The sequence below is a fragment of the Muscardinus avellanarius genome (assembly GCF_963383645.1).
Source record: "Muscardinus avellanarius genome assembly, chromosome: 12".
NCBI lineage: Eukaryota > Metazoa > Chordata > Mammalia > Rodentia > Gliridae > Muscardinus > Muscardinus avellanarius.
Genome location: NC_137798.1, coordinates 20452072 through 20470226, shown reverse-complemented (window position 1 = coordinate 20470226; position 18155 = coordinate 20452072). Strand labels below are relative to the sequence as shown.

Here is an 18155-nt window from a genome sequence, read left to right as displayed (position 1 = left end):
TGAGTACAACCTTGGACTAAAATTAGAGTACTCTGCTTCATTTCCAGTGTTACTTCTGATAAGCCCTATGGCCATGGGAAAATGATTTAACCTACATTGCACTTATTTCTTCGTCTAAAGCAATGACAAAATTCGGAACCTCAGGGAATCAGATAAAATAAGGGGAAAAAATAGCATAGCGCTTCGTTCTCTGTCTCCACAAATTAAGGAGGCAGCAGGCTGTGGTGCAAAGCGCCATGGCTGAAAAAGAATTGGGCGTCTAGTTCTGCAGTGTCTCTGGAAGGCTGGGTAACGTGGGACACATTATTGACCTCCATGGGTTAGAGTCTAGTTACGGGAAAAACTCTAGGATCTCTTGTGTGAGATACCAGAGATAATGCACTTAGAAGAGGTTTATTTGGGCTGTTTTGTCATACGCGCGCACACACACACACACACACACACACACACACACACACACGCTAGTGATAGTGATTTGGCTCAGCAGTGGTGGGGCCAGCCAAGCAAGGCTGAAGTTTGAGGAGCAGGCAGCCACGGAAGATCCCAGCAGCCTGTACTCTACGGAGGCAGGCTAACACTTGTCCACCAGCAGTCAGGAAGGAAGGTTGAAAGGAAGGAAGAGGAACTGCAAACGCCACCGCTCGCTACAGTTTCTGAGCTGGGGAAGCCATTAGGTCCCATTTCCCAAATCCTTTGGCCCTTTATAAATGGTGCTGTCTGTTGTTGATTTGTAAGAGTTTTTTTTATATGTCTTGAATACAAATCTCTTATCAACTACATGATTTATTTGCAAGCATTTTCTCCCATTTAGTAAATTGTCCTTTCACCATCTTGAAATTTTTTTTAAATCAAAACCAAACATATTTTAATTTTGATGAAGTACAATAGGGCTGGGGGTATAGATTGGAGGTAGGATGCCCCTGGGTTCCATTCCCAGTACTGAAAAAAAAAAGAATAAATATTTCCTCCTATGTTTTCTTCTGTGTTCTGTAATTTTAGCTCACATATTTAGATCTACAATCCCTTTTAAATTTTTATTTATTTATTTACTTACTTACTTATTTATTCCTTGTGGTACTAGGCATTGAACTCAGGAGCGTTTTACCTCTGAGCTACACTCCTAGCCCTTTTTATTTTGAAACAAGTTCTCTCCTGTTTGATGAGCGTCTCACTAAGTTGCTGAGGCTGGTCTTGAATCTGTGACCCTCTTGTCTCAGCCTCCCAAGTACTGGGGTTTTAGGTGTGTGTCACCACACCTAGCTTACAGTCCCTTTTAAAATTATTTTTGGGCCGGGCATGGTGGCACACGCTTGTAATCCCCTTGCTTGGGAGGCGGAAAAAGGAGGATTGTGCAGGTTCAAAGCCAGCCTTGCTGACTTAAGAGACCCTGTTTCCAATTAAAATATAAAAATAGGTCTGGGAGTGTAGCCCAGAGGTAGAAGGATTTCCAGGAACCCCAGAACCACAAAAAATAATTATTTGGTGGTATAGTGTGATGCAGGAGGTTGAATTTCAATCTTTTGTATGTGAATTTTCAGCTTCTCCACCCCATGTGTAGGAAAGACTATTCTTTTCCCTATTAATTATCTGGACACTCTATCAAAAGTCAATTGACTATAAACTTTCTTTTCCCTATTAATTATCTGGACACTCTATCAAAAGTCAATTGACTATAAACTTAAAAGTCAATTGACCAAAGCTGGGCGTGGTGGCTTATGCTTGTAATCCCAGCGTTTGGGAGGCTGCGACAGGAGGATCGGGGTTCACGGACAGCCTCAGCTACTTAGAGAGGCCCTCTGCAACTCAGTGAGACCCTGTTTCAAAATAAATAATAAAAAATAGGGCTGGAGGTGTAGGTCAGAGGTCGAATGCCCCTGGGTTCCACCACCAGTACCACACAAAAAAAGTCAATTCATTATAAATATCTGGATTTTCAATCCTATTGCACTGATGTGTAAGTCTATCCATAAGCAGTACCTCTTGATTACTATAGCCTTGCAGTACGTTTTGAAATCAGTAAGTGTGAGATTTCCAAGTTTGTTCTTTTTCATGTGACTAGTATGGGAACTTTGCATTTCTATATAAATTCTTAGGGCCAGCATGTTAATTTCCACAAGGAAGATAGCTGGAATTTTTTTTTTTTTTTTTGAGGGTCTGAGGATGGAATCCAGGGGCATTCGGCCTCCAGGCTACATCCCCTGCCCTATTTTTTATTCTTTATTTTTAAACAGGGTCTCACTAAGTTACAGAGGGCCTCACTAAGTAGCTGAGGCTGTCCACGAACCGCCATCCTCTGGTCTCAGCCTCCCGAATGCTGGAATTACGAGCATACAACACCACGCTGGAATTTTGTGTGTGTGTGTGTGTGTGTGTGTGTGTGTGTGTGTGTGTGTGGTACTGGGGTTCCTGGAAGCCCTTCTACCTCCAGGCTACACTTCCAGACCTATTTTATACTTTTTTAAAATTTAAAAACAGGGTCTCTTAAGCCAGCGTGGCTGGCTTCGAACCTGCACGATCCTCCTATCTCTGCCTCCCAAGTGTGGGGATTACAAGCGTGCGCCACCATGCCCGGCTACTTTTATTGGTGCATTGAAATTATATATCATAGTGAAGTTCAAAGTCATATAAATAAACATGCACACAGGTTTCAGTGTTTCCCTTCAATCCCACTCCACTACCCTCCCCTCCCTGCACAGGACAGTGAGATTGGTTGTGATTCCTTTGTAAATGGGCAGAGCATAATTTGAATCATTTCTTTCAACCATTTTTCCTTGTCCCCATCTCCCTCCCCATCCTCTTTCACTATTCTACCGGGTCATTTTTCTTGATTATCTAAAGTCCCTTTTATTTCCCATTTTCTCTCTATCTTCCTCATAGGAAAGAAAACATTCGATCGCTGACTTTCTGAGGCTGGCTGATCTCACTTGGCATAATATTCTATAGTTCCATCTATTTTCCTGCAGATGACATAATTTTGTTGTTTTTTATGTACACATATCACATTTGCATTACCCATCCATTTGCTAATGGACACATAAATTGGTGCCATAATTTAGCTATCATGAATTGTACTAGGTAGCTGGAATTTTTATGGGGATTGCACTGAATTTGTAGATCAATTTGGGAAGTATTGCCACCTTAATACTATTAACTCTTCTGATAAATGGACATTGATGCCTTCCCATTTTATTTCTATTATTTATTTATTTATTTTATTTGCAGATTTAGGGATGGAACCCAGGGGCATTTGACCTCCGAGCTACAGCCCCAGTCCTTTTTTTTTTTTTTCTTTTATTTTCTTTTCTTTTTTTTTTTTTTTTTTTGGTGGTACTGGGGGTGGAACCCCGAGGCTTTCTACCTCTGGGCTCTACTCCCAGACCCATTTTATATTTTATTTGGAAACAGGGTCTCACTGAGTTGCTGAGAGCCAAGTACTCTACCACGGAGATACATCCCCATCCCTAGGTTTTATACACACAAGATCATATCATCTCCAAACAGAGTTTTACTTTTTTCTTTTCAATCTGAATACCTTAAACTGGGCGTGGTGGCGCATGCTTGTAATCCCAGTGCTTGGGAGGCTGAGACAGGAGGATCGCACAGGTTCAAAGCCAGCCTCGGCTACTTAGTGAGGCTCTCAGCAACTTAGTGAGACCCTGTTTCCAAATAAAGTATAAAAAAGGTCTCGGAGTATAGCCCGGAGGTAGAAAGCCCTTAGGTTCCACCCCCAGTACCACAACAAACAAACAAACAAACAAACAAATAATCTGGATAACTTTTACTTAAATTTCTCACCCAAGCCGGGCATGGTGGTGCACGCTTGTAATCCCCGCACTTGGGAGGCTGAGACAGGAGGATTGCACGGGTTCGAAGCCAGCCTCAGCTACTTAGTGAGGCTCTCAGCAATGGCATCTCCAGGAGATATGATAATTAGAAGGAGTGAGAGTGGACATCCTTATCTTATTCCCAATCTTAGGAGGAAAGCATTCAACCTTGTATCATTAAGTATGACTTTAGTCTTTTGTTTTGTTGTTTTGTTTTGTTTTCAGTGCTGGAGATTGAACCCACGGCCTCACACAGGCTACACAAGCGCTCTATCTTGAGCTACGTCCCCACCCACAACTATTGCTTTTCAAAAGTGTCCTTTTTAGGTTGGGAAAGTTTCCTGGTTTATTGATTGCTTTTATCATGAAGAAATGTTGAATTTTGTCAAATACATCTATTGAAATGATCATGTGGGGTCTTTTTGTTGTTTGTTTTGGTACTAAGGACTGAAACAAAAGCTGTTCTACCTCCAAGCTATACCCCCAGTTCTAGTATTTTATTATGTATTTTTGAAATGGAGTCTTGCTAAGTTGCTGAGGGTCTGGATAAATTGCTGAGTTTGACCTCAAACCTGCCGCCTCCCAAGTACTGGGTTTACAGGTGTGCACCATCACACACAGCTTGATATACAGTTTTGTCTCTTATTCTGTTGATATAATTTATTTACATTAACAAATTTCAGATGTTAAACCAACATTGTATGTCTACGATAAAGCCTTCTTGGCCATGGTGCAGAATCCTTCTTTGTGTGTGTGTGTGTGTGTGTGTGTGTGTGTGTGTGTGCGTGTGTGTGTGTGTGCGTGCGTGTGTGTGTGTGTGCATACCCAGAGGGTTATAGGATTATATACATACTGAGATTTGAGAATTACTGCCTATTAATAATAATTTAACAATGCAAATAAAACTATGTGATGATGGATTAATGTCTAGAGTATACAAGGAACTCAAAACATTTCAACAGCAAAAATAACAATAATCTACCAGATGTGGTGGCACACACCAATAATCCCAGCAACTCAGGAGACCAGAGATAGGAGGACCATCAAGTTCAAGGCTGTTCTCAGCAATTTAGTGAGACCTGTCTCAAAAATAAAAAGAGTAGCCTGGCGTGTTGGCACACACTTGCAATCCCAGGATTTGTGAGGCAGAGACAGGAGGATCGCAATTCGTGGGCAGCCTCAGCTACTTAATGAGGTGCCTTGCAACTCAGTGAGACCCTGTTTCAAAATGAAGAATAAAAAATAGGGCTGGGGGTGGAGCTCGGAGGTAGAATGCCCCTGAGTTCCACCCCCAGTACCATAAAATAAATAAATAAATGAATAAATAAATAAATAAATAAATAGAGTTGAGGATGTAATTCAGTGGCAGGGTTCAATTTCCACTGCCTCAAAAATAATAAATAAATAGCCAGGCGTGGTGGCGCATACTTGTAATCCCCGCGCTTGGGAGGCTGAGACAGGAGGATCATGCAGGTTCGCAGCCAGTCTCAGTTACTGAGTGAGGCTCTCAGTAACTTAGTGAGACCCTGTTTCCAAAGAAAGTATAAAATAGGTCTTAGAGTATAACCCTGGGGGAGAAAAACACCTGGCTTCCACCCCCCCAGTACCACTAAATAAATAAATAAATAAATAAATAAATAGAAATGAAAGTACTATACGATCCAACATTTCCACTACTGGATATATAGCTAAAATAATTGAAATCAGTATGTTAAAGAGACATGTTTATTGCAAGATATTAGAAACAAATTTTAGGGAAGCTGCAAATAAAATTGGGCGTGGTGGTGTAATCCTAGTACTTGGGAGGCTGAGACAGGAGGTTTACGGTTTGTGGACAGCCTCAGCTACTTAGTGAGGCCTTCCGCAACTTAGTGAGACCCTGTTTCCAAATAAAGAATAAAATAGGGCAGAGGGTATAGTTCAGAGGTAGAATGCCTCTGGGTTCAATCCCCAGAAACGCGCGCGCGCGCGCGCACACACACACACACACACACACACACACACACACACCCTCATGAAACCAAAAGTAACTGGGCGAGGCAATTTACCTCTGCACAGAAGGATGCAAGCACACTGGGCCTGCAGTCCATTCCGCCTTTTATTCCCTAATGCAAAGGCCACTGCGCTGTTCCCCACTGGCTGTGGCATGGCTTTTACAATCTAATTTTCTCTGCATGGCTTTTACAATCTAATTTGGTTGGCTAGCTTTAACTGGGTAGATTTTAAAAAGGAGAAACAGGAAACTAGTCCATGCCCGAGTGAAACATATGGACCTGTGTGCAAAAGTTACAAAGTGGAAACCTAAGCTATAGTTACAAAACTGAAGCCTGTGGGTTTCTATGTGATCTTGTAATTTTAATAGAAAATACTGCTTCTCTGGAGTGGTGGAGGCATGCTTGTAATCCCAGCATTTAGGAGACTTGAGACAAGAGAATAAGTTCGAGGACAGCCTCAGCTACTTAGTGAGGCCCTTTTCAACTCAGTATCATTAAAGTTTTTTGAAATTCTTTAATTTGCAGCAACATGGATAGAACTAGAATAAAATGATGGCTGTCAGAACCTGGAAAGGGTATAAAGGGAGGTCAGATGGAGAGGGTATAAGAGTACAGTTGGACAGGAGGAATAACTTTAAATGTTCTGTGGCACAGTAGAATAATTATGGTTGACAACAACAACAATTAATTAAATACTTCAAAATAACTAGTAGAAAGATGAGGGGTGTAGCTAGGTAGTAGAATGCCTGCCTGCCTAGCATAAATGATCCCCAGCAACACACACACACACACACACACACACACACACACACCATAATAATAACATATATGTTGAATTTATACTATATGTCATGTGTTAAGGGAAGCACTTTATGTAAATTATCTAATTTAATTTTCACAGTAAGCTATGGTATATTATTATTATTATTATTATTATTATTATTATTATTATGTTTTAGAGGTAAGAGAACTAATTTTTTGTGTGTGGTACGGGGGTGGGGGGGGTGGAGCCCAGGGGCCTTCTACCTCTAGGCTATACCTCCAGTCCTATTTTATAATTTATTTGGAAACAGGGTCTCACTAAGTTGCTGAGAGCCTCACTAAGTAGCTGAGGCTGGTTTTGAACCTATAAGATCCTCCTGTCTCAGCCTACCAAGCGCGGGGATTACAAGCATGTACCAACGAGAACTAATATTTAGAAAGTCCTAGAATGGTAATTCATTTACAGAAAAATTGAATTAAGCCGGGCGTGGTGGCGCACGCTTGTAATCCCTGCACTTGGGAGGCGGAGACAGGAGGATCGTGCAGGTTCGAAGCCAGCTGCGCTGGCTTCAGAGACCCTGTTTCCAAATAAAAATATTTAAAATATAGCTGTCTGGGAGTGTAACCCGAAGGTAGAAGGGTTTCCAGGAACCCCAGTACCACCAAAAAAAAAAAAAAAATCGAATTACCCCAACCTCTCAGCCTGCACAAGAGTTAACTCAAGATAAATCAAAGACCTGGAAATTAAACCAGAGACTTTGAAATTACTAGAGGAGGGTATAGGAACAATGCTCTAACATACAGGCACAAGTAGAAACTTCCTCAATAAGACCCCCAAGGCATAAGAAATTAAAATGATAATATATAGGATTTTATTAAATTAAAAAGCTTCTGTGCAGCAAAGGAAACCATCAAGAGCTTTAATAAAGAGCTGACAGAATGGGGAATCTTTTTCAGCTATTCCTCTGATAGAAGACTAGAATATACAAAGAATTTAAGAAACTTACTAGGTCAGGCGTGGTGGCACATGCTTGCAATCCCAGCGCTTGCTTGGGAGGCTGAGACAGGAGGATCACACGGGTTCGAAGCCAGCCTCAGCTACTTAGTGAGGCTTTCAGCAACTTAGTGAGACCCTGTTTCCAAATGAAATATAAAATAGGTCTGGGAGTATGGCCCGGAGGTAGAAAAGCCCCTGGGTTCCACCCCCAATTTCACACACACACACACACACACACACACACACACACACACAGAAAAGAAAAAAGAAAAGGAAAAGAAAAAAGAAACTTCCTGCTTAAAACAAAAACAAAAACAAAAAAACAGCCAGGCATGGTGGTGCACACTTGTAATCCCCAGCATTTGGGAGGCTGAGATAGGAGGATGGCGGTTTGCAGATAGCCTCAACTACTACTTAATGACGCCCTTTGCCACTCAGTGAGACCCTGTTTCAAAATAAAGAATAAAAAATAGGGCAGAGGGTGTAGCTTAGAGGTAGAATGCCCTTCGGTTCCATCCCCAATATCACACACACAAAAAGTAAACTAAATAGACACTTCACAAAGAAAAATACAAATGGCCAATAAGTATATTAAAAAATGTTCAACATCATTAGCAATCAGGGAGATGCAAATAAAAACCACACTGAGATTCTATCTAACCCCAAGTAGAATGGCAATCATCAAGAAATCAAACAACAATAATTGCTGGTGAGGATGTGGAGAAATAGGAACTCTTCTACACTGTTGGTAAGATTTCAAATCAGTGCGGCTGCTATGGAGATCACTGGGAATGGATGCACCATATGATCCAGCGATAGCACTCCTGGGTATCTTTCCAAAGGGACTGAAATCAGAGAGCTACAACAATATATGCATATCCATGTTCAGAGCAGCACAGTTCACAATAGCCAAATTATGGAAACAACCTAGGTGTTCATCAACAGATGACTAGATTACAAAATTATGAGATATACACACAATGGAATTCTATTCACAATAAAGAACAAAGTGATGTTATTTGCAGAAAAAATAGATGGACCTAGAGAACATTATATTAAGTGATATTATCTAGTCACAGGAAGTGAAATGTCATATATTTTTCTCTCATAAGTGGAAGTTAGGGGGAAATAGGGATACAGGAGGGGCTTTAGATAATAGAGGAGAAATCCCCATGGAATGAGAAAGGTGGCTCAGGGGAGGGGGAAGGGAGAATTAATAAAGAAAAGACTTCCACTGATGTTATGTTCATATGGGAGAATACCAATGCCAATCTCAATATCATGGATGGGAAAGGAGAGGCAGCAGAGAGGGAGCAGGGGGAAGCTTACCATGTCCTATGTGCATGGATGTTACTATCACGCTGAGCTAAATTATGATGTGATTCTACAGTGCACCGATAAAAGTATAAAGAAGAAGAAAGTCCAAGTTGTGTCCTCAAGATCACACAGTAAGACTTGAGCTCACAAAAAAAGGTAAAGCTATTTAGACTCTAGCTCTAACCACCAGTTTGCAGAAAATGCATGCCACAGAGGAGCATGTTTAAAGACACCATGGGAAATCAATCAGCAAAATTCAAAATGCGGAAAAATCTGTACTTAGTTTGTTTTTTTTGGGTTTTTTTTTTGTTTTTTGTTTGTTTTTTTTGTGCATGTGTGTGTGTGGTACTGGGGATTGAACTCAGGAGCATTCTACCCCCAAGCTACACCTCCAGCCCCATTTTTTAATTCTTTTATTTGAAACAGGATCTCACTCAGTTGCAGAGGGCCTCACAAGTAGCTGAGGCTGGCCCTGAACCTTCGATCTTCCTGTCTGAGCCTCCCAAATGCTGGGATTACAAGCGTGTACCAACATGCTTGGCTATACAATTAAACAGAAGGAAATAAAATAGAGAAGAGAGACTCATAGGTTAGCACTCTCATGTAGTACTTTCTTCAATGATAGGGATGTTCTGTATCTGTTCTATAAAAGGACATTTAGCACCAGAGATGTGGCTATTCCAACAGGGGAACTGAATTTAAATTTTTTTTTGTTATTTAGAGGAGGAAAGGTTTATTTGGCTCGTGGTTTCAGAGGTCAGTCTATGGTAAGCCAGCTCCAAGGTGGAAGCATCATGGCTGCAGTGCATGGAAGGGGAAAGCTGATCAGCACATGGCAGCTAGGTGCCTTCCCATTTTTTTTTTTTTTTTTTTTGGTGGCACTGGGGTTCCTGGAAGCCCTTCTACCTTCGGGCTACGCTCCCAGACATATTTTATATTTTTGAAACAGGGTCTCTTATGCCAGCGCGGCTGGCTTCGAACCTGCGCGATCCTCCTGTCTCCGCCTCCCAAGCGCGGGGATTACAAGCGTGCGCCACCACGCCCGGCCTGCCTTCCCATCATTTGAAGAAGGAAGTTTCATGACGCCAGGATGTAGAGTCCTTGAAGGCCTTCTGAACGTGGCTACCCATTTTCCATCTGTATTCTGCATCTTCAGAGATGGCTTGGGAGCCTTTCCTGAAGGGAATTCAGAACAAATCTCTGTGCTTCCAGCCTATCTTCTGTTTCCACATTTTCTTTTTCAATCCAGTTAAGTGAGCTGTTCATATTTCTTATTTACAAGGTCACTTTCCTTGCTTGGAACCAACTGGGACCAGTGCACACCCAAGGATTCTGTGGATGAGGCATGCTAAGTGGTGGGGTGTGCCTTGGTTTGGGAATCAGAAGATCCAGGCCTGGCTCCAGTCTTTTGCTCCTTCACAACTCTGCGTCTTAGGCTTGGTTGTCTGCATATATATATAGTTTTTTGGGGGGTTCGTTCCACAAAAAGGCTGAGACTGGATCTCAGGGGCTGGTGGCAAGAAATGGAGAGGGAGAGAGCAAGGTTCTGTCTTGCATCATAGAGGTCAGAAGCAAGAGAGAGAGCCAATTTAATTTAATTTTAGTTAATATTTGAATTTTGTCACAACTAAGTTGTGACAAAACTAGTTGGAATTTCTAGTTGGAATTTAGGATTCCAACTAGAAATCCTAGAAATTAACAACAATAAAGGCAAACAATACCCTTTAGAGATAGGTAAAAGACTAACATAAATAATGAACCTCCACAGAAAACCAATCTTAGTTGTCTGTTGGATAGAAAATCTTGTTTCTCTAGTTCTGGAGTGTGTTATCTATTTTGAGTATTTTCTCTAGTGCTGGTTTTGAAGACATAAATTCCTTCAGTTTCTGTTTGTCATGGAAGCTTCTTATTTCTCCATCTAATTTGATAGAAAGTTTTGCTGGGTAGGAAATTTTTGGCTGAAAGTTGTTTTCTTTCAGAGTTTGGAATATGTTACTCCAAGCCCTTCTGGCTCTCATAACTTGGTTTGGGAAGTCTGAAGTGATTCTAATTGGTTTGCCTCTGAATGTCACTTGGCCCTTTGTTTTTGTTGCCTTTAAGATTCTCTGCTTGGCTTCCACATTGGTCATTTTGACAATTATGTGGCGTGGGGATCCTCTTCTCCGATCCTGTCTAAATGAAGTTCTATAAGTTTCCTGGACCTGTGTATCGACCTCTTGCTCTATGTTTGGGTAATTTTCTGCTATTACTTCCTTGAAGAGATTGTTGATCCCTTTGGTTTCACTTTCTTTTCCCTCCTCTATTCCAATTATTCTTAGGTTAGCTCTCTTAAAATGGGCCCGTATTTCTTCAATATCAGATTCCTGCTGTCGGATATTTTTTTCTAGATTAGAAAGTATGCGTTCATTTTTGGATTGTTCATCTTCTAAGAGCGAGATTCTGTTCTCCATGTGTTCTAATCGGTTGTTTGTGCTTTGAATTGAGGCCTTTACTTCATTAATTGCATCCATTATCTCTTTTTGGTTCTCTCTGAGTTCTTTTCGAAGCACCTGTATTATTTCTACAGTTATTTTCCTGATTTGATCTTCTAGAAATCTCTGATTTTCAGTTTTATCGGGTTCTGATGTTGTGGGGTTGTGGGCATTTATTGCTCCAGTATTATTCCTCTTTCCCATGATTTCAGAAGTTTGTGCCTTCTCTGGGTTCTTCCCTTGGGTCACTATTACTTCACTTAAGGTGTTCTGGATCTCGAGTCAGTAGTATCTCAGACCCCACTACTCCTTTACTGGTTTGTATCACAGAGTCTCCAACCTAGAGAGTTGATAGAGGCTGCTTTAGACTGTGGGGGTGCCAGGTTGCAAGTTCTCCTATGGTGTGATATCTCTGCCACCGCCCCTCCCCCACTGGGTCAAGTCCCAGGGAGTACAGTACTGAGATTTCTCCTCTGTGGCCCACAATTTGACTCACTGTTCTTGAGTTCGCAGATGTAGCTGTACTGGCCTCGCTGAATTCAGTGCTGCTGCCGCCAGTGGCAATATGGCGCTGCTGCTACGCCCTCGGCTGTGGGGCTGGTGTTTTTCTTCTTGGTTTTGATTTCCACTCTGAATCCCTGCAGCGTGTGCTGAGCTTGGCCACTGGGAGCTTTAGATGCTCTCTGCGCCGAGAAATCCCGCCTGGCTCTTCCGTAGTGGCTCACCTTGGCTTGCTGTAGCCGTCCCGTGAATTCGCTGGTGCCGCCGGCAGTATGGCGCTGCTGCCGCGTCTGCCACGTCCTCGGCCGTGAGGCCGGTTATCTCCTCTGTGGCTCTGTTCTCAGTCCACTTTCTCTCTGGAGCCTGGTGATTTTTTGTTTCACTGGTGATGGTGTTTTCTGGCTATGAAAGGCGCTGATTTTGTGGTAATGGAGATTGGTTATTAGTGGGGCTCTTAAGCCCCGCTTTTCTCGGTCGCCATCTTCCCAGAAGTCTCTCTTTAGATTCTTTATGGTTTCTTTTGATGAGGAGAAATTTTTAGTTTGATGCTATTCCTCTTAGTAATTCTTGCTTTAATTTTCTTAGCATTTGGGGTCGTGTTGAGAAAGTTTCTACCTGTGCCAATATGTTGGGCTGTTGAACCTATACCCACATATAACAGCTTCATGGACTTTGGTCTAACTTCCAGGTCTTTGATCCATCTTGAGTTGAATTTTGTGCAGGGCGAGAGGTAAGATTTAGCTCCATTTTTCTACAAATGGGTAGCCACTTTTTCTGGCATCATTTATTGACAAGGCTATCTTTTGTCCAGCATATGTATTTGTCCCCTTTGTCAAATATCAATTGACTCTAAATGTGTGGATTAGTTTCAGTGTCTTCTGTTCGGTTCCATTGGTCTGCATGCCTATCTTTGTGCCAGTATCTTAGCATTGTAATTTTAAGTCAGGAAACTGATGCCTCCTGCATGGTTTTTGTTGCTGAGAATTTATTTGGCCATCTCAGTCTTTTGTTTCTCCATATGAAGTTTATGTTCAATTATTCTTGTTCCATGAAGAATGACATTGGTATTTTGTTAGGGATTGCTTTGATTCACAGTGTTTTCCTGGAGGTCTGTGGAAGCCTCAGTGTTGGCAGCCAATAGCTTCTTTCATTTTGTTGTTGTTGAATTTTATTTTACTACTTTTCTTCTTTTGTCTAGAAGCAGTCTTCCCAGTGGTTGAGTTGCAGATCTCATTGTGTTAGAATTCTGCTATCTCACTCTAAGTCACTATCTTGAGTTCTCATTTTATTACTTTTAAAAAATTCAACTTAACATAAATTGGCAGACTAGATTTGAATCTGAATTGTACTTGATACATTATATAATAAATTTATATTACTAAAAAGCCAGTTGGAATATGGTCTACACAAACCAAGGGTGTATCCACAATGGAAGTGACCATCAGGGAGTAACTGTTTCCTTCCAATTATGTCAATGGTTCATTCTCTGTAGGAATTTATAAATTCATACTTAACAAAGATAAAAAGCCCAAGTGGAACTGTTTTTTCAAGAATGCTTTGTTGTGCTTCAAATTTCATAGTTTTTCTTCCTTGCCTTAGATCTTACTTAGTAACATTTATAACTTTCAAATGACCTAAATTGATGAACTGAAGTAAACACACACTATTTTTGGTCAGTCAGTTATTACAAACTTAGTTCATTAGTACTCCATTAGAAGCAACGTGGTTTAATAGTTTTTTGGTTAACATTTTTTAACAGTGAAATAACTTGTTATTATTTTTGTTTTCATGTATATTTACCTATAGCCCAAATAAGAATGTTGAGTCTTAGTCGGGTGTGGTGGTGCATGCTTGTAATCCCTGCGCTTGGGAGGGGGAGACAGGAGGATAGTGCAGGTTTGAAGTCAGCCACGCTGGCTTAAGAGACCCTCTTTCCAAATAAAAAACAAAGTATAAAGTGGGTCTGGGAGCGTATCTTGGAGGTAGAAGGGTTTCCAGGAACTCTAGTACCACCAAAAAAGAGAAAAGAAAAGAAAAGAAAAGAAAAGAAAAGAAAAGAAAAGAAAAGAAAAGAAAAGAAGAGAAAAGAAAAGAAAAGAAGAAAAGGAAAAGAATGTTGAGTCAGGTACCTTTTAAGAAATGCCATAGAAAATTATAGATTCTCCTCACACTGAATTTAAATCTTCCAAAGTTTCTTTAGGCATATATTAACTGTGATTGATACTATCTACAATCCTAGTCACTTTCTGTACACTTCAAAACAATCATCCTAAATTTCTACTTCTCTGATTTAACACATTAATTGCCAAAATATAGCTTCCTAATTATAGAATCGAGCAGGTAAGATTTAGGTATCTTTATAAATGTGGTTTATCTGCTTTCTGATGTATTTCCTCTTTCTACTAAGTTGAGCTGGATTTTAAGTTCTTTAAAATCTTAAAAATAGCTAATTTTAAATGCATTAAGAATATAAAAATTAAAATAAATTACATTAAAATACTTTAGAAAAGAATTTGTATTGATCTGTTGCTTTATAAAAAGAGCAAACAAATATCTTGAAGATGTATTTTACAATGGGTAAACTCTTTGGCTCTGGGTTGTAAAAGAGAATATTAAGTTAATTGAAGAGTAGAGTTTTTCTACCCTATATCTATTGTATCCAAACATGATTTTCTCAACCCATCAACTGACAATTTAAATGCTAGAAAAAAAAGACTAAGGAAAATGTTGTGTATCATTACCATGCTTCTTTTGAAAATAATGACATAGTAGTTGACATGGTTATACATATATCCTAGTACAAGAGTATGGTAAAGTAGAACTGTACTGGCTGGTTGGATGGTCAAGCATTCTTTACCATATCATGTTGGGCTACTAGATATACTGGCTTTACCCATAAATGAAACATCAGAATGCATTATGTTGTAGTGATATTCCAACCTAGTGAATGGTATGCTTAAATGTTTTCCACTGAGCATGGATAGACCTCTTTATAAAGGTGTTGATGCATTTTTCAGTTTTTCAAAAGCCACTTTATTTAGGGCTTATCCACAAATTGTATTCATCTTAATACAGCTTTTGTTTTCAAAATATTTACTAACTACCACATGCCAAATGTCTCATAAATAACTGTTAATTTAAAACTTTCTGAGTTTTTACAAGTGTTAAAATGAATTAACAGATTAATGTAATTTGTTCAAAAAATCTATACAATTAAGGCTTTTGTATATAAATCCTAAGTGAGAAAGACTTACTTGTAAAAATCTATATGGTACAGTTTCATCTGGATTTTAAGATTAGGTTTCAGTGTGTCATTGTATTTTATTCTTTTGACTTAATGAAATATATAATAAATAGGAGTAGTGATGTATGGGATCACAAATGTTCTTTAGTGTTTTATGTCTTCAAGTCCTATAGTTAGGAAGCTTGTGGTCTTTTCTAATTACAACATAGTAAAAAACAATTTCTATTACTTGTTTATAGTTTTGAAAAGTAGAACATAAGCCATTTGAAGAGAAACCACTTTGGTTCTCTATATCACCAGCACTGTCCTGTGGTATATGCTAGTCACTAAACACTATTCTTTTGTAAATGACTGATATTTTCTTATGAAAACTTTTATTTAACTGACTCTATTCTCAAAAGTCCCCCCAATTTCTCTTTTCTCCTGAACAGAAATTAAATTCACATACTTGTGATGTAGATATGTAAGAATTTCTTAGACAAATCTTTTACCCCACTTTCTGTAACTCTCTTAGTGTGAGTCAGACATTGTGAATTAAATATAGAGAATAATTTTTGCTGAAAATCTCAGGTAAACAGAATGAAATAATGGAACAAATTTACCTTAGGTAGAGGTTTGGCAGGTTTGCAGTGAAGTCCAACAAAATCAAAATTTGATTAAGTTTGGGCGAGGAAATTCCAAATCCCAGTAGGTTCAAATGAGCCATATATCTGCTTTCCCTATCATCTCTTTTAGTGTAGTGGGTCATCCTGAAAGGGAAAATAAAAATAAAGCTATGGAACATAAGAAAATTGTCATCTGACTACGAATATATTAGGTAATATTTTGGAAAAAATTTTAATATGGGAACTTAACATGGTTAAAAGTGTCTGTGGTTAGATAGAGCTGATATATATGTGTATATAATAGGCTTATATATAAATACATATTAATATTAATACTATATACATTGATAATATTTATGTGAAAATATATAAAAGACACAATGTGAGAGGTTAATTAAAATCACAAAACATTTTAGTTTTAAACAAGAAAACTAATCCAATATGGAGAAACAATCAGTTTTCTAAAAGCTTCATAGGAACTTGTTCTTGAAATATCTGTGTAAGTCCTCAATCAATATTTGTATATTTATTAATACCACTGGTGACATTTAAAGTTATGGTATGTAAAGATAAAATAGTAAAGTGCATATGTAGGTTAGATGAATCCTCAGTGATTTGACCTTTTTGGTATGTCCTGTAAAGTGATGCCCAAAGATTACACATGGAACAAAATAAGCTTTTCCACAGTGTTTTGAGTTTGACATATAATTTCATCATTATAAATAAATAGTTGAAGGTCAACTTCAAGGACACATCCGACTTTAGGTTTTATATTATCGCTGAAAAGAGGACTTACCTAAAACCTCACTTTAAAAATTACTCCACTTTTTCTCATTAAATGTTTGGAACCAAAAATCAAAATAAAGCATGCACATCATATTTGTTATCCGCTCCATGAATGTCATTTGATCACTTAATTCTGAGAGAATAACAGGAACATAGGAAGGAGGGAATGAAAGTCCTCCACTCTTCTTTTCATATTTGTATCCAGGAAAGAAGTGGAGAGTGTACACCAATGGTGTGTGCAATAGCTCAGCCAGCAGCTCACTACAGGCACCCACTGTATCTGCAAGAATGATATCGAACTTTGATTCTTGTAGTTTTGTCATAAGTTTCTTGTTCAGAACCATGTCTTTACAGAGCATCTCAAAGTAATCAGAATATTCTATTGAAAGTTTTTGCATCTGTTGAAAAGATGTCCAAATGGAACATGTTGATACAGCATCTATCATTTTTCTGACAAATTCCATAAAAAATTCTCTAATTTATTTCTGGATATTGATGTAGGATAAATCTCAAATTTAATAGCAGATAGTTTGTCGGCATAATAAAACACAGAAGCTGAAGATTTCAGAACAGTCACTTCATGGCCTCTCTGGACTAATTCATCCAGTATTGTCTTCATATTGATCCAATGGCTATAGTCCATGGGCCACACCAGCACCTTTTCACAGCTGCTGGAACCAAAGTAAAAACTCAGCTGTAGATGCAGAATCCCCACGATCATTTTTGGAGACATCCTGTTAAAATGCAATCTTCCCTTCAAAAGATGTATCCCAGATTTTCTGTATCCCAGAGAAGTACACAAGTAGTTAAAATATAACTTGTACTTTTTAAAGTACATACATAAACTTTCAAAGCATCTACATGTCACATGAAAATGCCAAATAGCTGATCTCATCATTACATGGCAATGTACAATGTCTCTTATTAATATTAGCGTTTTCTTACAGTTAAACGTTGACAATTTTCATGTGTAGATCACATATGTTAGATGAGAGATTATAGAAAAAAATTGGGGGGGTTCTGGGGATGAAACCTAGGGTCATTCTACCTCCAAGCTCTACCCCCAGCCCTATATTTTTTATAAAAGTTTTGAAACAGGGTCTCAATGAGTTGCAAAGGGCATCACTAAGTAGCTGAGGTTGTCCATGAACTGTGATCCTCCTGTCTCAGCCTTTCAAATACTGGGGTTACAAGCATGCCCCACCACACCTGACTACAAGATTTTCAAATTTTTTAAAGAACACTTTCAAGTGACATGTGACTGTTGTGTGCAGCTTATTTGATTCAGTAATCATCATACTCCTGAAGTGCATTTTTAAAATAATTTTGTTTGGTAGGTTCATTTATATATCGCTCACACATACAAAAATTTATCAGTATTAAGTATATAATTCAGTGGTTTATAGTAAAATATCAGAATTTTAAACTGTGGGCCAGGTGTTTTGTGTTGTACTTGTAATCTAAGGGTTTTTTTTATAACCATTTTGTTCAGAAGTTAGTTTTTAGTGTTTTTTCCCTTGTTGGGCTACAATTTCCAAAGGACAGATTTCAGTTTAGGGGGAGAATGTACCACCAGAATTTGTTACATATATTTTTAAAAAGAATTAGTTGGGCAAAGTCTACTAGGGAAGGCTGAATTTTCTCTTACTCTAAC

The 18155-nt window shown here is 39.0% G+C and overlaps 1 pseudogene across 1 annotated transcript in view; it reads right to left on the bottom strand.

The window, feature by feature from the left end:
• The window catches only part of LOC308271346 (UDP-glucuronosyltransferase 2B31-like), a 138783-nt pseudogene extending 121549 nt beyond the window's left edge, over window positions 1-17234 (bottom strand). Inside the window, exons 1-2 of the transcript in view lie at window positions 16536-17234; window positions 15713-15883 (exon numbers count right to left, since the gene is read on the bottom strand). The product of the transcript in view is annotated as a UDP-glucuronosyltransferase 2B31-like (transcript). The remainder of the gene's footprint in view (window positions 1-15712; window positions 15884-16535) is intronic.
• Between the last annotated feature and the right edge of the window lie 921 nt (window positions 17235-18155).